This window comes from Amblyomma maculatum, chromosome 4, assembly GCF_055883805.1.
Source record: "Amblyomma maculatum isolate TAMU_Amacu chromosome 4, ASM5588380v1, whole genome shotgun sequence".
Taxonomy (NCBI): Eukaryota; Metazoa; Arthropoda; class Arachnida; order Ixodida; family Ixodidae; genus Amblyomma; species Amblyomma maculatum.
In genome coordinates this window covers 122,723,491-122,747,478 of record NC_139347.1, presented here as the reverse complement: position 1 = coordinate 122,747,478, position 23,988 = coordinate 122,723,491, and the positions used below count along the sequence as shown (strand labels likewise).

The window sequence follows — 23,988 nt, the reverse complement described above, 5'->3', positions numbered from 1 at the left end:
CTGAAGCGCCCAAACAATTGCTAAGCATTCCTTTTCTGTCACCGAGTAGTTGGTCTCGGCCTTGGTCAGCGTTCGACTTGCGTACGCCACAACGTATTCATCAACACCGGGTTTTTGTTGGGCAAGAACAGCGCCGAGGCCGGCGTCGCTGGCATCGGTGTGCACTTCGGTAGGAGCAGCCGGATCGAAATGGCGCAATACGGGGGGTGACCTAAGTATCGTGCGCAATTTCGTAGAAGCAGTATCGCAAGCCGGCGACCAGGCAGAAATATATTTGTGGGCGCTGAGAAGTCGCGTCAAAGGAGCAATGATGGTCGCAAAGTTCCGAACGAAACGCCTAAAATAGGAACATAATCCTATGAAGCTGCGTCGTTGCTTGATAGATGTTGGCTTCGGGAACTCAGCGACAGCGCGGAGTTTAGATTGAACAGGAAGAATGCCATCCTTGGACACTGAATTCCCTAAAATAGTAAGTTGGCAAGTGGCGAAATGGTACTTTTTCAGATTGAGCTGCACACCAGCGTCGCTAAGACATTGCAAGACAGTTTCAAGGTGAGTTAGGTGGGTCGCGAAGTCGGATGAAAATACGACGATGTCATCCAAGTAGCAGAGACATGTGCACCACTTCAAACCGCGGAGAATATTGTCCATCATGCGTTCAAAGGTGGCGGGCGCGTTACACAGGCCAAATGGCATCACGTTGAATTCATAGAGCCCGTCGGGAGTGACAAAAGCTGTCTTCGGGTGATCGTCTTCAGCCATTGGAACTTGCCAGTAGCCAGATCGTAAATCGATTGAAGAGAAAAATTCCGCTCCATGTAAAGTGTCCAGCGCGTCGTCTAGGCGTGGTAGCGGATAGACGTCCTTTCGTGTGATCGCATTAAGGCAGCGGTAGTCCACACAGAATTGAACAGACCCGTCTTTCTTCTTGACTAAAACGAACGGGGACGCCCAAGGGCTACTGGAGGGCTGAATAACACCTCTACTGCGCATCTCATCTACTTGCTCATCAAAAATGCGGCGCTCTGAGGCTGATACACGATAGCACGATAAGGACGTTGGCGTAACGGGGCATGCGTACCAGATTATATGGGGTGGGCAACAGCTGATGTCCCACCCAAGGATGACTGCTAGATGTCAAAGGAAATTCGCAATCAGTTCAGCAAGTCGGAGAGCTTGGCGCGTTGATCTGGAGCGAGAACACTGTCGATGGCTTTGTCAAAGGCAGCAAGAGGCGATGAAGGAGACGAGGAACAAGGTGGGCTAAGGGCACTTATGCTGTCGGAGAATGTGTCGGCAGAGGCGGAGAGAAGCAGCGGGACGGTAACAAAATTTTCTGATCGAACAGGGTCGGCATACCCAACGCACTCGCCACATTGCAACGTGAGTGGATAGAACGAATCGTTAGTAATGGCTAGTTCGGTGCGGCCGCTTCGTACACTAAGGAGGGCGCAGGGTAGGGGAAGACAGCGTCGCGAGACGAAAAGGGAAGATGGGGTGAAGAGCACTGTACAGTCATGAAGGGAGGCACAGTTTATAGGCACAATAGCGGCAGATAAAGGTGGGATATACGTAGCATCCGCAACGTGACATTTGGCTTCCCCAAGAACGTTACCGGCGGTCGGTGCGGTGCTCAGCGGACAAAGCTCTACCTCGGCACGAGCGCAATTAATTACGGCTCGACTGCGACACAAGAAGTCCCACCCTAAAATAATGTCATGAGAGCAGTCACGAAGAACGACAAAACTGATGACGTAGTGAACATCCTGAATGGTGACTCGAGCCGTGCAGGTACCGAGCGGTTTGATGTGCTCAGCAGTGGCGGTGCGCAAAGAAACCCCAGAATACGGCAGAACAACTTTTCATAATAAGCGGCACAGTGTAATGTCAATAACCGACACAGCAGCGCCAATATATACAAGCGCAAGAGTACAAACATTTTCAATGGTAGCTTCGACTAAATTGTTCGGTGGCGAAGCAGCACTTTCACTGTTCGACGAAAGCGCAGTTCTTGCCTGCGGAACTGCGTCTAGTGGTTTCCGGCATTGGCGAGGTAGAACGGCGACGCATCGTCGACGGAGAGCGACGGCGCGGAGAGGTTGAGCGGTTGTCATGCGAGAAGTGGTCACAGTGGGACGAGGGCTGAGGGGGCGCACGGAGAGGGGACGGCGGCTGCGCGCAGGTGACCGGGCTCTGATCGAAAGCGTACGGGGACGGGCGACGGCGGCACAGGCGTGCAACATGGCCAGGGAGACCACTTGCAAAGCAAATCGGCCGATTGTCCGATGTGCGCCAAGGGCGTAGAATAGATGGCGCCCGACGCTGAGTGACAAATGCCCGCTGAGGCGAACCATACGATGGAAAAGGCGTAGAAGGGGTTGGTCTTGCGGCAACCTCAACATGAGGCAGTGGAGTGGGTCCGGGGGTCGCGACAGCGTCGGCATGAATGAGCGGAGCTATGAGTGGAGCGGCATGAAGAGTTGGTTGTCGAGGGGGCGGAAGTGCTTCGGCAACTTGTTCCTGAATAACCTGGCTTATGTTCGAAGCGAGGTTTGAGCTGGATTGCGGAACGTTTGAAATTATTGATAATTGCCGGGCAACTTCCTCCCGTACGAAGTCTGATTTCTTGGATAAGTGCGGAGCTAACAGTATCATCAGACATAGCCGCGATCGTGCCTTCAGGTTGTCGAGGGACGATGCGTTGGCGACGAAGGTCGTCGTAGTTCTGACACATCGCGACATCACTTACAGTGCGGGGCTCTTTGGCCATGAGAATGTTGAATACGCCTTCATGGATGCCCATCATGATGTGGCGAATCTTCTGAGCTTCAGTCATCGATGCATTTACACGATGGCACAAATCTAAAACATCTGCGATGTAGCTAGTGAATGTTTCTCCTTTCTGCTGCACCCGCTCGCGCAAACGGTGTTCGGCGCGAAGCGTGCGGGCCGCAGGGTGACCGAAGACATCAACAAAGCGAGATCTGAACGAGGCCCAAGTTGGAATGTCAGCCTCGTGATTTGTGAACCACAACTTTGCGACTTGTGTGAGGTATAATATCACGTTGTTAAGCTTCAAGATGTCATCCCACTTATTGTGGGTGCTTACACGTTCATACGACGAAAGTCAGTCCTCCACGTCCTGATCGTCGGTATCCCTGAAGACCGGCGGGTCCCGCTGGCGAAGCACCCCGGATCATGGAATAGAAGGGGCCGAGGTAGCGGGGCCGGTAGCGTTAGTGCTGGAGTGTGTCACTGAGGTAGGAATTCGGCGGCTGCGGAGCTCCAGGGCAAGAAAATGGAAGAGAAATCCCGCGACCTCGGCCAAGTGTTAAGCGGGGATCCAGGCACTGGTAGCGGGCACTGGTAGCGAGCAGGACCGGAGCAGGTGTGGCCTATCTTGCAGTCAGCTGGTCCGCAAAATCACTTCCTCTTCCTCCTTCTCGGTGATCTGCCCACTTAATCGGAACCTCTTCTTTACAGACCAATTGACTTAGCTTTTAACAAGTTCTGATGACGTGTGCAGTGTATACTACGATCAGTTTCAACTGCAGTCAGTACTGGGCCAGATAATGTACTGTTTTTCCCAATGGTTTAGGGCACAGGGAGTTCGCATTTAAGATTTGTAGGGGCACTCCATAAGCATCGTTGAAATCTGTGCTGAATGGAGAGGTCAATAGAATAACTCTAGCCGTCAGTAAATTTCGAAATCTGAGAATGCGTTACGAGCCTAACAATGCAACCGAGAAACTAACCTCCCACGCGGTAACATTTGACAAATACTGTAAATTGTTTTTCCTTGTAGATTAGTGCACATGAATAGCCATTCATTGACAATTTGACGATTGTTACTTCTGTCAGCAATGGTGCGAGATGAATTGCATTACACATTGCAAGAGAATAGGCAATCGAATTCGGCCGCGTAGCCACTGCACGGGTGATTGAAATATGTCGCATATCTACCGACCGTCCTACCTGTCTATTGCTCTTACTTTTTGGTCTCGTACGAAAAAAAAAAGCATCGTATTTTCCCAAGGCCGGGCGCTATAAGAATTACTTGATCCTCATTACAAAAACTGATATTATATGATTTTGTTCACTGATTAGAGCTACCCTTCTGACTACTTTCCTACCTGGATTGATTAATAAGGATAATCAGTGGATTTCAGTAAATGAGCTCGATAACGAGAAGGCGTTTTCTAGGAACTGTGTCCCCCTCACTTGAGAATTTGTTCAAACAATTTTTTACCATCTTTTAAACACACTATATTTAGGAGCTTTCAAAGCGGTTCACTGTACCTCTCGGCATAGAAGAAAAAATATGCCTAAGAAGTGCTTTTATAGGACGCCTGAATTTGTTGACAGATCAACCTTCTCTTCCCTTAACTCTCTTCCCATACTTAGCTAAATGCTTTTTTCGAAATTATTTCTTCCCCAACAAATGTAAGTATGAGTTGTCTCATCAATATCCAACGAGAAACTTTTGTAAATATTCGCTAGGAAACATTGAAAAAAAAGCACGATAGTTTTGTAAACAAGCTGTTAAATATAGAACAAGCTTCTCACGCGCAGGAAAAATTTGCTTCGGAAAAAGCTAGCTTGGCTCGAATAGCAGCTATGCGACCGTTATTTCATTCGTGGATGTTCTGGAGACTTGATTATATCAGTTATTTATATCGATGTCATGTGACTAATTATGGCTGCCTGAGATGGCGTGTGATATAAGAGGCACTAATCAGGTGAGCAATGAAGTAGCATTATGTATGAGCGCGAACCATAATCAGAAGGTCGAGCTTCCAACGGGAGCTATTATCGCGCTAGGTTAATGCCGTTTAGGCATGACCTTAAAGAGTGTGCATTTAATGGGTGTAAATTGTGCGCAGAAGAGAAACGGGTCAATGTTGCCCTCACGCCCATCGATTTGAGCTCGTCACAACATGGCGGCGGTACCACCAGGTATCGAGAAATTGCCTCTTTTGTAACGATCGAGGTGTGGGGAAAGATGAGCGCTAATTGAAGGAATAGAATGGGATACAATAAACGTAAGCCAGAAACAAATATACGTAACAAATATTTGTTGCTTAAGCCAGCAACAAATTACAGAAATATTTTTCTCAACCTCCGGACCTATATTAAAATATGGCATTACCAAAATAGCGTAATCATTGACCAATATTTATCCAAACAATGAAGCCTTCATGCATGTTTGACACGTATGCCTCTCTTTAAAGAGGCGAATTCATCATTAGAAGCTTGCCGGCAAATCAAAGTATAAAATAGAATTTTACACCTCTCGACTACTGCCGCAAGCGCATTAGTTATGTTTATTTCACGATGGGGGCAATAATTATGGTTGGATTAGAGTCTGTCCTCTCTATTGTATTTGTGTTCATTGGTTCGCGCCGAACATCCTATTAGGAGGGAAACTACTAGAGTATCCATTTATTCAAGTACACCAGGGCTCGCTTGCACAAAACAATCTTAAGACTGTCTTAGCTAAGTCCAGACTTAACTGGAGTCTAAAGAATAGGCCACTAGCATGGCGGCTTAAGACTTCAGTCCTGACTTGAATAAGTCGCTTGTATGATTACGACTCTTGTGCTGTGTTGGTTAAGACACAAGGACGCCAGGTGTCTAAGTAGAGAAATTAGGAAAATACAGGAATGCGCTGGCACTGTCCCTGCTTTAAGATGTACACATTCCGTCAATTTTGCGTTGTGTAAAATCCGTGCCATTGCTTTTTGCGGTATAAGATTGTGTTACGAGGAAAAATGCCCCAAGTGGTTGCTGAGGCCGTTCTGGGAAGCCACTCTGGTGAACATGAACCCGAAGCGTTCGACGTTCGGAACACGAGCCGTCTTAAATAAGATTGGTCTTTCTAAAGACACCATTTAAGTCTGGACTTAGCTCGGACTTTATCGTGCAAGCCGGCCCAGATGTTTACCTCTAAAGAAAACTTCTGATATGCAATAAATTTAGCACGTGCTGTACATCCACATCTGGCCTCCAAATTAATATTCCTTGCAGGTTTGAGGCCATTTTGACCAATTAATTTCTACGGAGGTGGATAGCAGGAGGCGGCCTGCGTGCGGTTCGTAGTAAATGTTTTTCTTGCCTGTATGTAATGGTTATAGTATATAGTTGCTAGGTCGAAAAGGCACGCCTACCCTGCATTAAGAATATAGTGTCAATACAGCAAAATAAAAACAATAATTGCATCGTCACTGGATTTCACACCCAAAAACCTTGTCTTGTTTGGCTGTGTTTGTGGCTTATGCATGCAAGCAGTGCATAAGCCACAAACACTCTTTGATAACAAGGATGCTGGAGGGGCATATATTAAACATGTGATGTGTTTACTTATCCCAACGCGTTTAATATAGGCCCCTGGGACACGTACAAATGTGCACTAATAACTCTACAAAATAAATATTATAAAAAAGAAAATTGAGTGTTCATGGAATAACATGCCTCTTTTAAAGGAGTTATTGCGCTTTATTATTGGGTGAAACGTAAGTATTCACCCGATTTTTAATTGATGGCGAAGAAAATGTTCTGCCAGAGAATTGTTTACCGAAGCCCTATGATCTGGCCTTATCCAATTCAAAGGGGGGTAGTAGTGACGCCAAAAGGGGACGGATGGCATGAGCCGTGAACATCAGCTGCTTGACGCAACATGCCAGTGTAGACGAACTCGTTTTCTGTGCAGACAACTTTGCCATCCACAAGCAGCTCTACGGCGGTGCGTCTTCATAGACGCCTTTGAAGAGAGGGGCGCAGCATAAGTGAACAAGTCAATCCTTGATCTTTCCCTTGCTGCGTAGCAGGCGGCCATGAAATAGAGCTTCGATTTTTGCGTGTACAACTGCGCAAGATTGGTTTATATGGACAATTCGGGAACCTCTCTAGAACAGTCGTGAAAAGTAGGAGTTAACATGACTGAATCAGCGGTAAAAGACATACATAATTATCTTGAAATGTATATTGTTTTCAGTGAACTGCTGTGGTTAGATATACTACTACCACCATTTATTTGAGCCTTGGTGTAAAAATGTCTACAAACATGTTACCAAGCTAAAGGGCATATTGAAAGATTTATATCAGGCTTATGATTGTTCCTCCTTTATCGCAGTGCTTTAAAACCGAGAGGAATCTGCGCTGATCCCCGATATTACAAATACGGCAGGAGCGTCGATATTCTATAGCTTTCCATTACACCTTAAATGTTCCCTTAAATTGTCTGAAAGGGCGCCATCACTCAAGGAGAGGAATTTAAAGGGCTTTTTATCTCAGTTACAAAAAACCAAAAATTATAGCAACGTTTCACGCCTTGGATGACGCGGGTGCAACGGGTGACGAAGCCATGACGAAAGTAGGGTCTACCGATACAAGGCGTCCGTTGACTTATGGCCTCAACGGCTTTCGTTCGCTCAAACCATGCTCGAGAACAGGACGATTATGACGTGTCTGGCGTTCTTTTTTGCGTTGAAAGGTCATTATTTGAAGCAGCGAGAAAAAAAAAAAGGTTCACGCAATGCATACTCCTGGGAGTGTTTACATTTTTTTAAAATAAAGTTTTTCCTCCTCCTCCTCCTTTACCTCAAAAACGAATAGGGGTTTCAGAAGGGGCTCCAACTTTGGAATTCCCATTTTGAACGGTAGCAATGCTAAGGTAAATCCGAGTTTCAAGTCTGCTACAATTTCACCTTCCGTCAACATCAAGGTTTAAATCTTGATGCTACCAACGACATACAACACATTTCCCTCGCGTGCCTTACATGATTGGGTGTATCTGCGAGTGTGTGTGCACGGACGGATAACGTCGTTTTGCAATGCAACATTGTATGCGCCTTGCATGAAAATAAAACAAGTGAGAAAAGATCAATGTTGCTAAATAAGAAAGGGGTTATTTATTAGCATGTTATAAATTTTTTACGCAATTTAATTGCCAGGTATACCACCTGCTTGCCACGGTAGCCAAGGATTGACTGGCTCCCAACCCGGAATCGGTGAAAGGTTGTTGGACATGCACGCTCCGGCGAAAGGTTGATTTATGCGCCGATGGCAGCTGCAGCCTGGCATGCAGTCGGCTCCATGTCCAAGAGTATTGCACTAAAGAGAAGAGAAGAAAAATACAATGCAGCAGATGAATGAGAAAAGTTCGAATGAAAGTTTAACTTGGATTATGTTTGATGGCTGCCTTGCCGTATCGCGCAAAACTGCCCCTTTGGAGAAGTCATGTCTTCACGGGCATTTCCGGCGTTTGTAGCCCATATAATAAAGCCTTTGTGCAAGGTGAGGAGTGATATATTTGGATGGATGTTGTTAAATTACATCTTGTCAAAAATATCATCGTTTATTGAAATATAAATAGAACTATTTAAAGCCATAATACTGAATTTTGTATAGAGGGTACCCCATCAATCAACCCATATAGTCGGGCTAAAAAGCCTGATGTGAGAAAGCACAACGAAAAATGCTCCTGATGCATAATTCCCTTTCACAAGACGCTTGGAAATATTGCAAAATAAGTGTGGCCAAAGCTAGAGCAAAACGTTTGTTTAAGAATTCACGAAATGTTGTGCTGAAAGCATCCCAGAAAATGTTTAGACAGCGAATATCTGTCGGAGCTATAAAACTGGATTACCTCTAGCATGCTAATCCTGGCAGATAGGAAAACATTACGAAGGACATTAGCGACTAAAGAATTGAAAGGCGAAAGCCTGCGTCCTGCATTCTGCTACGCTACTGGCACTGATTAGTAGTTATTTATTATATGAATAATTTTATTTATCCATTAGTCAATTTAATAATTAGTCATAAGGTACGTGGATAATTACTTACATCATTGAATAATTAATAATAACTATTACCTTATTACTTATCAATTAGTCCTCACTCAAAGAGTCATTGATTGACATGTGGCCATATAAGGCACGTATTCACGCATACTGAGGTGGTGATGTGTGATTGGTCATAGACCTCAATGGCATCATCCCGCCTCGACCAATCAGAGCCACCGAAAAAGTGGGACACATTGTGTCCACGAGAGCATGAGCCATTAAATGCTTTGGCCTTAGAGTGGCATAGGCGCTTGTAATCAGCGGCGAACACAGAAGGAACTGTGCGCAGTAGATGATCATAAAGGCTGAAGAAGCAGGGAATATCCGAAACAAACTAAAATTTTGCTGCTAAATGAAAGCTTGTCGCACAATTGAAAATTGTAATTAATTACGTGAGATAAGTGTATAAACATAGCGCTGCTATCCCTATATCTCATCTTTCTGACCGTTTTTCAGTGCTTGAGCGCTTCTAATGGACATCGTTTTTTAGCACCAACAAAGTCCGTGCCATACTCGCTTATTCAGCTGGAGAAACCAACTGTGCCTGAAAAAAATGAACACTGTTTAATTACTTTAAAACGTTCCATTTGTTCACAATTATCGCAACGAGCTATATAAAATATATTTATTTTATCCTTATTATTATGCGAAAGCCTACGTGTCAAAAAAAGTAAGAGATTAGAGGCAGCGTCAGGATGCTATCGTTTTTTCTCATGCACGTGCCTTCGTGTTGGCAATGCGGTGATCATTAAAAGGGTACATAAGCATTTGTTCATTCATTCATTTCTGTCATTCGTAGATAACCAGTATTCCATCTTTAAAATTTTCCGGTCTAACAAATCTCGCATAGTCGTCGAATCGCCAGAATGTGTTCCATAAGTTCTTCCCAGTTCACTTCGAATTCCGCCCAGCACCCTCCAGCCAGCATTTCACGCCGCATAGTTCATCACCTGCAAGTTGCGCGTCCGCTATCTCCTACTAAAACGTGTGCAGCATTATTCTTTCCTCACCAAGCCATAGACTGGAATGGCCTTCCACATGACATTGCTGAAATCACCTGCCCATACACATTTTATAATCGCATAACTGCTATGTCTAAGTAATAGTATCTATATTTTGAGATAATATATGTTATTATGTGTACCCACGCCTTATTATTACCTCACAAAAGGGTTTTTTAATGTAATAAAGTGATGCAATGTGATGATAGGAAGGAGAAAAAAGGCTAGCAAAGATTCAAAAAACGTTTTCCTGAAAAACATGCTTACAAGCTATGATTGCCTATGGTTAGTCTTAAGCATTGATTTCAATGCAATGGTTGGTCCTAAGCTCTTGTTTTTAGTAATGCTTTATCGTTGTACTGTTTCTCGTAAATTGTGAAAAATGAATATTCACATTGCTAAGTTTTTCCTTATAGAAATTAATAGAAGGATTTTGGAACAAGGAAACGTCATTTTGCTGTGCCATGCATATACTGAGCTAGTAGCTGAGCAAGGATGTTACATATCTGCGATCTGCAATTCACGATTGGGTAAAATCCCCTGTCCGAACAAAGCTGGAGTGGAAAGGGGTAAAAAAGATGTTTTGAAACAAATTCATTAACCTTACCTATAGACGATCCTTTAGTTTATTCCTTATTCATCACCTCTACTCTACGGAGAATTCGTACAACGTTCACGATTTACGACCGCGATTTCCTGGACAAAAAAAGAGCTATTGAAGCATTGATAGGCATGTCTCAGACTGCTCAAATTTTGCCTCGAGATTAAAGAGTCATACCGCCACCTACGCTAAGTGCTGCGCCAGTGTAACGAGTTTGGTGCTAAATATTCATTTACGCATTTCAGAATCTATCCAGCTTTCATGAAGTAGCACTGGCCATAATAGCTTGTCCGAAGGCATGAATGGCCAACAACTTTCAGAAACCGCGGTTTACTGATATTTCAAATTACTATCTGCTTGGAAGGAAATAAACACATCACCGAGGCTTCCATTCACAAACGTGCCATTTGCAGTGAAAAACAAGGGCTAATATATTTGTCGAAAGAGATCCATTCGTTTAGAGTTGTCTTTCAATGAAGTTGAAATCTTTGCAAAATGAACTAAATGGTAACTGTTACATATTTGTAGCTTTGTCTACCTGAACTTTCCGGGATGCGAACAAATTTAAAACGGAATTTTATAATTCTTGATATCATACGGACCATACAGTATTATGTTAATTATAACAGCCTAAATTCTTCTCAAGCTTCTAGTTAAAGAAGCAATAAGGAAGGAATACGGACCTTGAGGCCAATTTTTATTGCTCGACAGAATCCTTGTGAGGGAGGGAATGTAAATCCACAAAATTGTTCTTTTGGGTAAAAGAGCGCGGATTTTGGTTTGTGTTGCACATGGTAGAACCGGCAATGAGCATCTGTTCATTGAAACAAGTACCAGAAATTCTTGCAGAAGCTAGTGTGTGTAGTTACCGGTCTCATGCACTCGTTGTGTGTCAGAATGCGGCGACGACGCCGTGGTTGTAGTGGCGCCACTCTGAAATAAAATGGAGAAAATGACAAATGAGTGTCGACGAATCATCAATGTGCTATTCCACATTATTTATGCTAGGCCTAGACTGTCTTCCCCATTATATGCTTGCTGACATTGCTGACACGTGTTTCAGGTAATGCAAACTAAGTGTGTGAGGGAAACGTCCAGAGAGGGCTAACAATTGTACTCGTTTTTTGACAGTCGGGGCAAATCTCGCTCTGCGGACAACAATAGGAAGGTTGTTAACAACCGGTTGTTAACAACCGGATTCATCACTTAGGCACAGACAAGTACCTTCAAGGTGCAGAGTACACACTAAGAGACCATCACTAACGAGCACACGTGCTGAGATTTAGCTATATATTACTATCTTAAGGCGAAGTATAAATGAAGCAATGAAAGAAATGAGGACATTAGCGTACGCTGAAAAAACGCAACCTCACGACCGCATCGCACGCAGCTAGTACGCAAGCAATAATTGGTATATATCTGACACACGGCCTCTAACTAGCCCTCACGACGTTGTCTTCTTATAGCTGCCGCCGTCATTGTAACAATTCTAACTGTGAAGCAGTTTATGTATAGGCGCGTGAAATAGTTATAGGCGATGATGCACAAATGCAGAGTAGACAAGCAAAAAATGCCGAGAGTACCGAAAAACCGGCATTAGAGAAATGTGTAAACATGATCGTTGAGCTGCAAAGGGTATTTCGCGTCCCGTTTAGAGATCTCACACTGAGTAAATTATGGTAGCAGCTGCGGACTTTACATTTTGTAGCAAGCTTCTCAGTAATGCCACGTGGCGTAACATCCCATTACACTAGGCCACCGCGACAATTTTAGTACCCAACGTGTCACCTCTTCCGGCGTTTCCTGATATGCTGTGCTGCCGGCTCCCTAAAGTCACCGTTGCTAGGGGCAAACCATGGAGGCGCGCAGTTGTGTTTACGCTAGAACTTTATAAAGCGTACACATCACCCTAATGCAAATGGTTTCCTGAGGTAATCAAATAACCGCACAGGCAACTAGTTGAAGCAATCCGCGGTATGGGGGCGAATAAAGTCATGCTTAGTTTTCTTAACGAGAACTTTATTTAAACAAAGAGCTAGAAACGAAGATCTGATGTGGGAGGTCTGCAAGTTTAAATAAGGAAAGCAAGGGTCATATTTGTGGCCCTTCAGTCACGCTATCAAGAGAAACAAAATGATACTTCGAAACCTGCAAAATGATTAAAGCCATTTTACTTCACAACATCATAAAGAAGCTTCGACATTAACGGTGTGTTTTAAAAATTTTGTTCTTATTTGAAAAATTTATATAAGTGTGCATGATTTAAAACACGTTTATATTACAGATGCAGTAGGTGTTCCGTGTTGTGCCATATATAATGTCAATGTTTTAAAAGACTTAAATGTATAAACCCAATATTCAGTTTGATGCATATAGTCAACGTGGCATAATAAATGCTTCCTGCGCTGTGTGCAGTCTGCACGTATGACGTTTACTGGAGCATTTTTGTGGACGATTTCGCGATGTGTGTTTGGACGGCAGTTCTCCACGCACCGAGACTTGTTCTTACTCTTCCACTTGTTCCTTCTTTCAACCATTTCGTGCTAGATTCTTAGCCCAGAGTTGTCGTTGCCAACATAATCTGCTTGATTCATCGCATTCGCGATATTAACTTTGCTGGTCATTGACGTCTCTGGCGCTGGGGCGCGGTCACTGTAGGAAGGTGTGTGTTCCCGTGGGCTTTTCACGTGTGTTCCTAGCAAAACATGCTGTCATTCTCATAACCACCTTTAAGAGTAACTGGCCCTGAAGGCAAATCGAGATATTCTGCTTGTTCTAGACATTGCGTGATTCGTTTTTTCGTGTAGTGCACCGCCATATCCGAAGGGTAATCAAACTGCATGAGACCATCTATTGGCTTCCGTACACCTGGACTTCTTCGGGTGCGCCATAAAAATCCATACGTCGTGAATCGACATCTGACATTAGAAGGACTGCTGTAAAGATATACAGTGATAACGTTCTTTGCGCCTCCTAAGTGTGCGCTAACCTTCTCTCATCGTCTGGAACAGGTTGAATGTGCCGCTACAAAACGTCTTCTTTAGTGTAGACAGCCAGCGCAGGGCGAGCAAACTAGCTCTTTCTCTCTCTCTATGGTGCTACTTAACTCAAAGGAATTGTATGCTGTCATGGATGTTTATGTGCGAGTATATTAGCTTGATAAATAGGATCACCAAATCGCTTAGAGATGAGCCACAACTGGATGCATCACGCTCATACCGGCAGAAAACGTGCCCTGGGGCCTCTCGCCACACCGCGGAAAACTCAATGAGCAGTTATTTTATGGTAACTACAAATTTACGAATCGATGATACTACATAACTAGCTCCGAAAAAGTTTGCTTTTAACGATCGTGGCTGCCATAAAAAAAAAAAAACAGAATACGAACTGAGTGGTCGGCGAGGATTCTGAGTTCCAATAATTCTATACACCATTACTTGAGAAACCTCAAACTACTTCCAGACATCTAATATGAGCACAAAATACATCAGAACATCAAGCCACGTTCATTTTCAAGATAATGCCTTTAAGGTGAGAGTGGACAAGGTATTGTCACATGCGAGTGACTTCGCCAACAGGGACCGGACAGTCATGGACAAGTGAGGGTCTTGACGACGACCGCATCCTCACCGCTGACCCAATCTAGCCCGCATCAAATGAACCCGACCCGATCGAGCCTGTCAGCGCTGCTAGAAATAACGGCATGGCCCCGAGGCGGCGACTCATTATAATCGCAACCTTGCTACCACGCTGGCTTTCTCGCGGTGCCAAAGCTGTCACATAATAGGCCAGCAAGGAACCGGTACTCATCGCATGTGTGACTGCGGAATAGTTATGAAAGCCAGGCACCATAACCTTCTCGGCGTTCAGCCAGACGACCGGCAAGAATATTTTCATGCAGTGGTGACAAGGCTGTTTATACCAAAAGATGACACAGTCTTGATGGTACTGAAATTGACTCTTTATTGGGCTGACTTGCGCCCGCAAAATAACTAAGCAACTCGGCGGCGGTGATAGTAACACACGTGCTCGTCGATCGCAGAAGAAAGAATGCCCGTCACACCCGTCAGGGCTCAATTTAAAGGCTGCTCAGAACAATCTAGATAACGTCACAAACTGCTACTAGTACACCCTGGAACACTGCGGAAACATATACAACTGATTGGAATCTTCGAGATAGATCTCGGCGTATCTTTTGCGACAAAGAAAACGATAACGAATCGTATCGCGACAACTAGCATGAACAAACACGGGATACAGAATTGATACGCGCGCCAGAATCACAGCGATAGAGCCGCATGCCGGTGGCTGTTAAAAAACAACAAATACAGTTTTGAAGATTTCACGGCAATATGACGATAACCATGCGGTAAAAGTTACATGACAAAATTGCAAGATAGGCGCCCGTCCAACGGTACAATAGATGCTTTTGGACAGCTCTGGTTACGACATCGGAAAGAAGTACCTTCCAGGCAATGTCATAATATTCAGTGCTTAAGCTACAGCGAACAGCGACGACACTCGGGTTCTACCTATGTAGCTATCCATCCGGGAGTTTGCACGCACGTAAGGCAGGCACTGACATACAAATGTGCTCTTTCGGTCTGACTCTCCATCCCTATGTAAACTTCTTCATACCAGTTTCATATATAAAGCTTACTCACTCACAATAACTTGCACTTACACAATTGTGGCGACGAATGCCAGTAAAAGGGACAGGAAAAATTGAGTTTTCATCTCCAAAAATTCTGGAAGGAAATTATACTCAGAAATGTTAAAATGATATCATATGTGGCTAACCAATAATAAATATGCTAAGTAGTAAAGAATATTTCCATTCAAAATGCAATTTAAAGCAATGACATTTTGGCTGATTAGAAAACGTGTGCGATATAAGTGATTGTAAATGTGGATTCAACATCAAAAGTTCAAAGAATGAGCATTTAAATTGAACTTTAGTGCATATACGCAAATGACTTCGCAAGATTGGCCATCACTGCGGTAGCTACTAATCGGTATATATAAACTCCTTGAAGCAGTTACCGATTACGGCGAGTGATTACTCAGCCCGAGGATACCAGTTTGATGCCGGTTGCTGTGGCCACAGTTTTATGAATACAAGGCGCGTGGCTACCCTGCGCTAAAAGCTATCTTTGAACGCTCCCAGACGGTCACACTTTTTTGATCTGGCTGTTGGGACAGCAACGCTATTCTGCATATATCCTCTCATGCATTCACCAGTTCCAGTTTCTACAGAAAGTACAAACCACACTTTAATAATATATTCTAGCACCAATATCCTCTGCTCATGCGTTAATCTGCGGTCTATATAATATTTCCTTGGATATATGACTCACGTTTTGAGTGCAAGGATCTTATGCTTATGCGGCAAAGAAACAGGCACCGAATGTATTCCCCTCCCTAATCTAACACTAACGAATGAGGGTCCTGCATATATCGGCTGTTACATGCAGGCAGCTTCCACTCAACCAAAAACCGAAAGAGCATCACACCACAGAACCCCTTCAAATCACAGACAGACAGACAGACAGGCAGGCAGGCAGGCAGGCAGGCAGGCAGGCAGGCAGGCAGGCCGGCAGGCCGGCAGGCCGGCAGGCCGGCAGGCCGGCAGGCCGGCAGGCAGGCAGGCCGGCAGGCAGGCAGGCAGGCAGGCAGGCAGGCAGGCAGGCAGGCAGGCAGGCAGGCAGGCAGGCAGGCAGGCAGGCAGGCAGGCAGGCAGGCAGGCAGGCAGGCAGGCAGGCAGGCAGGCAGGCAGGCAGGCAGGCAGGCAGGCAGGCAGGCAGGCAGGCAGGCAGGCAGGCAGGCAGGCAGGCAGGCAGGCAGGCAGGCAGGCAGGCAGGCAGGCAGGCAGGCAGGCAGGCAGGCAGGCAGGCAGGCAGGCAGGCAGGCAGGCAGGCAGGCAGGCAGGCAGGCAGGCAGGCAGGCAGGCAGGCAGGCAGGCAGGCAGGCAGGCAGGCAGGCAGGCAGGCAGGCAGGCAGGCAGGCAGGCAGGCAGGCAGGCAGGCAGGCAGGCAGGCAGGCAGGCAGGCAGGCAGGCAGGCAGGCAGGCAGGCAGGCAGGCAGGCAGGCAGGCAGGCAGGCAGGCAGGCAGGCAGGCAGGCAGGCAGGCAGGCAGGCAGGCAGGCAGGCAGGCAGGCAGGCAGGCAGGCAGGCAGGCAGGCAGGCAGGCAGGCAGGCAGGCAGGCAGGCAGGCAGGCAGGCAGGCAGGCAGGCAGGCAGGCAGGCAGGCAGGCAGGCAGGCAGGCAGGCAGGCAGGCAGGCAGGCAGGCAGGCAGGCAGGCAGGCAGGCAGGCAGGCAGGCAGGCAGGCAGGCAGGCAGGCAGGCAGGCAGGCAGGCAGGCAGGCAGGCAGGCAGGCAGGCAGGCAGGCAGGCAGGCAGGCAGGCAGGCAGGCAGGCAGGCAGGCAGGCAGGCAGGCAGGCAGGCAGGCAGGCAGGCAGGCAGGCAGGCAGGCAGGCAGGCAGGCAGGCAGGCAGGCAGGCAGGCAGGCAGGCAGGCAGGCAGGCAGGCAGGCAGGCAGGCAGGCAGGCAGGCAGGCAGGCAGGCAGGCAGGCAGGCAGGCAGGCAGGCAGGCAGGCAGGCAGGCAGGCAGGCAGGCAGGCAGGCAGGCAGGCAGGCAGGCAGGCAGGCAGGCAGGCAGGCAGGCAGGCAGGCAGGCAGGCAGGCAGGCAGGCAGGCAGGCAGGCAGGCAGGCAGGCAGGCAGGCAGGCAGGCAGGCAGGCAGGCAGGCAGGCAGGCAGGCAGGCAGGCAGGCAGGCAGGCAGGCAGGCAGGCAGGCAGGCAGGCAGGCAGGCAGGCAGGCAGGCAGGCAGGCAGGCAGGCAGGCAGGCAGGCAGGCAGGCAGGCAGGCAGGCAGGCAGGCAGGCAGGCAGGCAGGCAGGCAGGCAGGCAGGCAGGCAGGCAGGCAGGCAGGCAGGCAGGCAGGCAGGCAGGCAGGCAGGCAGGCAGGCAGGCAGGCAGGCAGGCAGGCAGGCAGGCAGGCAGGCAGGCAGGCAGGCAGGCAGGCAGGCAGGCAGGCAGGCAGGCAGGCAGGCAGGCAGGCAGGCAGGCAGGCAGGCAGGCAGGCAGGCAGGCAGGCAGGCAGGCAGGCAGGCAGGCAGGCAGGCAGGCAGGCAGGCAGGCAGGCAGGCAGGCAGGCAGGCAGGCAGGCAGGCAGGCAGGCAGGCAGGCAGGCAGGCAGGCAGGCAGGCAGGCAGGCAGGCAGGCAGGCAGGCAGGCAGGCAGGCAGGCAGGCAGGCAGGCAGGCAGGCAGGCAGGCAGGCAGGCAGGCAGGCAGGCAGGCAGGCAGGCAGGCAGGCAGGCAGGCAGGCAGGCAGGCAGGCAGGCAGGCAGGCAGGCAGGCAGGCAGGCAGGCAGGCAGGCAGGCAGGCAGGCAGGCAGGCAGGCAGGCAGGCAGGCAGGCAGGCAGGCAGGCAGGCAGGCAGGCAGGCAGGCAGGCAGGCAGGCAGGCAGGCAGGCAGGCAGGCAGGCAGGCAGGCAGGCAGGCAGGCAGGCAGGCAGGCAGGCAGGCAGGCAGGCAGGCAGGCAGGCAGGCAGGCAGGCAGGCAGGCAGGCAGGCAGGCAGGCAGGCAGGCAGGCAGGCAGGCAGGCAGGCAGGCAGGCAGGCAGGCAGGCAGGCAGGCAGGCAGGCAGGCAGGCAGGCAGGCAGGCAGGCAGGCAGGCAGGCAGGCAGGCAGGCAGGCAGGCAGGCAGGCAGGCAGGCAGGCAGGCAGGCAGGCAGGCAGGCAGGCAGGCAGGCAGGCAGGCAGGCAGGCAGGCAGGCAGGCAGGCAGGCAGGCAGGCAGGCAGGCAGGCAGGCAGGCAGGCAGGCAGGCAGGCAGGCAGGCAGGCAGGCAGGCAGGCAGGCAGGCAGGCAGGCAGGCAGGCAGGCAGGCAGGCAGGCAGGCAGGCAGGCAGGCAGGCAGGCAGGCAGGCAGGCAGGCAGGCAGGCAGGCAGGCAGGCAGGCAGGCAGGCAGGCAGGCAGGCAGGCAGGCAGGCAGGTCCGTGGTAACGACGCCATGGAAACTGATCTGCCTTCAACTTCATATTACCAACGGCGGCCTATTTCCAGCCCACATCATCGGTCCTCTCGCCTCCAGTGCCCTCGTTTAAGCCTAGTGGAGCACATGTATCTCGATGCCATTCCCCATCCCCATACCACCGCTCAGTTTCTCCTCTTCGTCGCGCTACAACTCCCCCTGTCCGCCATTCGGAAAACTAAGTGATGCAGTTCCTGAAGGTCAAACTGCACTCTGGGAACATACTAAAAGTCCTCCTAATCGCCCGTACAATATGATTTTTGTTTTCGCTAAAGGATAATTGGTCGAAGCTTTAATTGATGCAGGTGCTACAATTTCTGTTACTCACGCTGATTTGTACTACCGCTTACGAAGATTGACGGCACCATATGATGGACCTGAACTACGTGGAGCCAATGACGTTCCTCTGCGCCCTTCAGCAATGTGCACTATGCGAGTTGTTGTCGACGGCGTTCGCCATCATGTGCTCTCACCTTGTGCGCATCTGATGATTTTTGGATGGGATTTTTTGTCAACGGCTTCAGCGTTAATTTCATGTGGTGACCGTGTCATTCATATGACAGACAGTGATTTTGCATCAGACTTTTCTAAACGACATTAGCCCCTCATTGTCGCAGCTGATACTGTTCTGCCTCCTCAATGCAAAAAACTACTTACCGTTGTTTTTCACCCCATCACTTGACCCATCTGACCCCATCACTCATCGCACCATCTCATCGTCATCTTAAGCGCGGCATTGCCTTCCCATCAAGTCTTGTCCGGTTCCAGAATGGCACAGCTACAGTAGCGGCCACTAACACTTCACATGAATCCATTGTGCTCCCAAAAGGAACGTCCCTGCCTTGCATGGCGGATGTTCAACCTTTGTCCTTGATGATGTTTACCGCCCCTCTGCATCACCAGCGAGCTTCGACAGACGTCTCTCTTCCTGTTCTCACAACGACTATTTATTCAAACCTCACGCCTAACCAACGTCAAGAAGTGCTGAAATTGATTCGACATCACCAAGCCATTTTTGATGCCACTTCCCCACCACTGGAACGCACTAGTGTTGTGCACCACCGCATCTTTACTGATGGTAACTCTATCGTTCGCTGACGACCTTATCGGGTTTCTCTCTCTGAAAGAAAAGTTAATGAAGAAAATATAAAGGACATGCTCCATCGAAATATTATTCGCCCCTCAATAAGCCCATGGTCCTCTCGAGTAGTATTAGCTAAAAAAAAGGACGGGTCGGTTCGCTTTTGCGTTGACTACCGTGCACTAAACACAATTACCCGCAAAGATGTATACCCGATGCCGCGAATTGATGTCGCTTTTGACTCTCTTCAAGGCGCTGAATATTTTCGACCTTGGAACTCTGTTTTGGTATTGTATGCACGAAAATGATAAAGAAAAAGTGCTTTCGCAACTCCTGATGGACTTTACAAATTTATTGTTACGCTCTTTGGCCTATGTAACGCACAGCGACATTTGAAACAATGATCGATACAGTACTTTATGGACTAAAATGGAGAAGCTGTTTATATTACTTGGACGACATTGTTAATTTTTAGTCATCTATTAACGACCATCTTACGCGCCTGAATGAAGTTCTCACATGTCTCGCTTTGGCAGGCCTTCAACTCGACACCAAGAAGTGCCACTTTGCACAGAATGAAATTAAAATATTTGAACATCTAGTTCGTCGTGACGGCATTCGTTCAGACCCTGAAAAAACCATGGCGATCTTGAATTTCGCTCGTCCTCAAAGGACTGCAGATTTGCGCAGTATTCTCAGCTTGACATCCTATTTCCGCCGCTTTATTAGACATTTTGCAACTATTTCTGCTCCCCTTGATGAACTACTTAAAGCACGCAGCGCTTTCGTGTGGACTGCACAGTGCGAAACTACATTCAAGAACCTCAAGCACGCCCTGACATCGCATCCTGTTCTTGGCCACTTTAATGAAACCGCTCCAACCATCCTGCACAATGATGCCAGTGGTCGCGGTCTCAGCGCTGTACTTCTACAGCGCGACGCAACTTCCCGTGAGAAAGTGATTGCCTTCGCCAGCCGGACCATGACTCCAGCTGAGCAAAATTATACCATTACCCTGCAGGAATGTCATGCCGTCATTTTGGCTGTTCAGAAATTTCGTCCTTATGTATATGGTCGCCACTCCGTAGTTGTGACCGATCACCATGCTCTTTGCTGGTTCTCTTCGCTGAAAATTTTGACAGGTAGACTTGGTCGTTGGATTCTACGCCTAAAAGAGTACCAGTTCTACGTAGTTTATAAATCGAGTCGCCACCACAAAGATGCCGACGCGCTTTCTCGCTGCACACTTTCGCCATCAACCTGCAGTTTTTCTACGCAATGTATTTCCTCCTCTGACCAGAGCCGATACTCTCTTCCTCTGACTCCTATCACAACAGTTTCATTTGACGCCTCTGACAACAAACACGCTCTCCGGCCACAGCAACCAGACGACGACTACTGCCGTCCCATCATCGACCGCCTTAACGGTTCTTTGAATACACTCAATGCTAGGCTCCGCCGACAGTTACGCAACTTCAAGGTCGAAGATGACATTCTACTCCGCTAGGTGTATTGCCATGAGGGAACCCGCTGGATCCCAGTCATCTCGCGAGTGCTTCGCCCAAGTATCCTAACGGTTCTACACGATGACGCTACGGCATGTCACCTAGGCTTTCACAAAACCTATGACCGCGTGAAGAGACGGTTCTTTGGTCCTGGCCTGTCCTCCAGTGTAGCTAAATACGTCGCTTCCTGCCCCCTGTGCCAACGTCACAAACGGGCGACTTTTCCACCTGCTGGCCTCCTCAACCCCTTCCCTGTCCAGTCACACCATTCGATGTAGTCGGCATCGACTTATATGATCGCCTGCCTCTCTCTGATCGGGGCAACGATTGAATTATATCGGCTGTGAATCCCCTTACGCGCTATGTGGAGGCAGCACCTGTGCCCACTGGCTCAACTCAAGAGGTTCCAAATTTCGTTTTGCGATATATTGTATTGCGGCATGGCGCTCTACGGGTGCTCCTAACTGACCGCGGAACGACCTTCTTATCGACAGTCGTTGCCGACGTTCTCCACACATCATCCACCCTTCACAAGACCACTTCAAGCTACCATGCTCGGACTAACGGTCTGACGGAACGATTTCATCACACTTTATCGGATATGATCTGAATGTACATCACACCGGATCATCGAGATTGGGAAACCATTTTATAATTCGTCACTTTCGCCTATAATGCAGCATTACAGCGGACTACCATTTACTCTCCATTTCTCCTCGTTTATAGCCGACCTCCCACCACAATTCTCGACAGTCCATTCTTCTCTACGTCCGAGTGTTCCTCCACTTCAGTACCTGCCCAGTTCATATCCTGTGTGGCCAGATGCCGTCACTTTGCTTGCCTCAGAAAAGAAGTCTGCCAGGAAGATCGCAAGAGGCGCTACGATTCTACTCATCGTGAGATCTCCTTCAGTCCTGGTGAAGAAGTATTACTTTACGCTCCTCTCCGCATCCCTGGCCTTAGTGATAAATTTCATCACCGCTACCTTGCTCCGTACACGGTCATCGGCCAAACTTCCCTAGTGAGCTAAAAAGGGACACCTATTCATCCCCCAGCCGATCGAACTCACCATGGCACTGAGATATTTCATGCGTCTCGTTTGAAGTCATTTGTGTGCCGCGATGCAGCAGTTGCTTAGGAGCGGGCAGGCTGGCCGCTTCCAAGCCCCCGGGGAAATTGTGTGAGCCTTCCAAGGCTCTTCTCAATTCACGTGTACATACCATCGTCATCTTCATCATCCCGCGGCGCCACGGGGTGCACGCGCCTCGGTTGTCCATCAGAATAAACGCCAGACACGGCATCCCTTGCCTTGCCGTCTCGACCTAAACTTCTTCCACAATATCATCGAAGACACTTTTGTCTCTCTCAGGCGGCCGGTTGAAACCGCCAGCCAGTATACGTAGGTCATTTCAACGTACTATCGGAAATAAACATTGAATACCGGGTGCATCGGCTAACCAAGCTAAAGTGTAGTGCTTAAACAAAATTACTTGCTGCGCGGCCTCCTCGGAAGTTTCTGATGTTCCGAAACATAACACAACCTGTGGTCGTTGTTCCATCACATAGAATCTCTCCGCGTGCCGGCTGAAATGAATAACCACAGTTTATGGAACGGATATATTATTCTTCTCTATGAAAAATCGTTAAATGTGATGATTATGCTGAAGGTTAAGAAAGTGCACCATAAAAGTTCATATCTAAAAGCTAATGTTGTTAGGTGTATACGCTGTGTTCAGGTGTGCCAAACTCAGCCCCACACTGTAATAGATGAGCGCTGTCATGCTATATTTACTGAGACTAAAATTCAGTACCAGGCTAAAGTAAAATCACATTCACGTGTTCATTTTTTTGTAGGTTTCAGTCACTTTCGGTTCTGCGCATATACAGTTCTCAACATAAAATGTCTTGCATGATATTCAATCGACAGTTCATTTTAGCAGCCACTCTCTTTGTTCTTGATTGCTTGGTAAAAGGAATGATCATGCCTGGTGTTTTTTTCATCCTAATTGAAGGTACGAATAACAGAGGCACTCAGCCCTGTTACAGGTTGAATTTCTAATTCAACGAGATATCATTAGTTTGTTCAGTAGCGATTTGCCTTTCTTGTCGTAATGCAATGAACATTGACGCTAGCTGTTTAATTTGGTATTCCATATCGTTACCGTGCCGTGGACGGCCTGCGCACCACAAACAGTGCAAGATGCTTCAATTTTAGCGAATTCGCCATTGAAAGTAGTTACTTTCAGCGTGATACTTGGCGAGTTTCACAAGTGCATACCTATGCGAGAATGCATGTTTATAGATTCCACTCGTTTAATAAGAGTTTTCTTACGTTGGAGCAGTTTTCTTACGTTGAATGATTGGCAGCTAGGCTTGGTGCGGCGGCACATAGGCAGCTGCAGGACTACTACTAGGTTTCAGCTTTAGAAGGGAATTTTTAATACGAATCATCCATCCAGCCATCTCCTTCCTCAAATTTATAAGTAATGTCTCTACGCATAGTTGAGATAGCAAGTGTGACGTCAGCAGTTGTTCAGCTGCAGAAGCGCTGAGGTGAACAGACACGCATATCAGGTACCTGTGAGGCTACCGCACCTCCCAGACCTTTCTTGACCGCAATTTAGACATAAGGTATCACTAACACACGCGTCATGCCGCCCCAGGTGCTCATTTTCGTATAAATATTATCACTCAACGAAATATTTACCTCTATTTATAGGGCTGCAAATAAGGTGTTTATTCCTTTCCATGCTGGAGAACAAACAGAGTCATACGTGGCCATGTGCATACCAAAATCAGGACAGATACGGCCATATATATGTCAAACATTCATCCTTTAAATTCAAGTTCTCCTAAAGCTTGTGTCTACATCATTAAATTAATGAACACTGTGAGAATCGTGCCATCTGCGCCGATAA

The 23,988-nt window shown here is 47.9% G+C and overlaps 1 long non-coding RNA gene across 1 annotated transcript; it reads right to left on the bottom strand.

Annotated features, from left to right (window-relative positions):
• Positions 1–7,883: 7,883 nt before the first annotated feature.
• On the bottom strand, positions 7,884–15,236 carry LOC146192276 (uncharacterized). Its single transcript, XR_014706386.1, has 3 exons — positions 15,130–15,236; positions 11,315–11,378; positions 7,884–8,112 (listed from the first exon to the last, which is right to left on the bottom strand). It is a non-coding gene; the product is annotated as an uncharacterized LOC146192276 (long non-coding RNA).
• Positions 15,237–23,988: the final 8,752 nt, after the last annotated feature.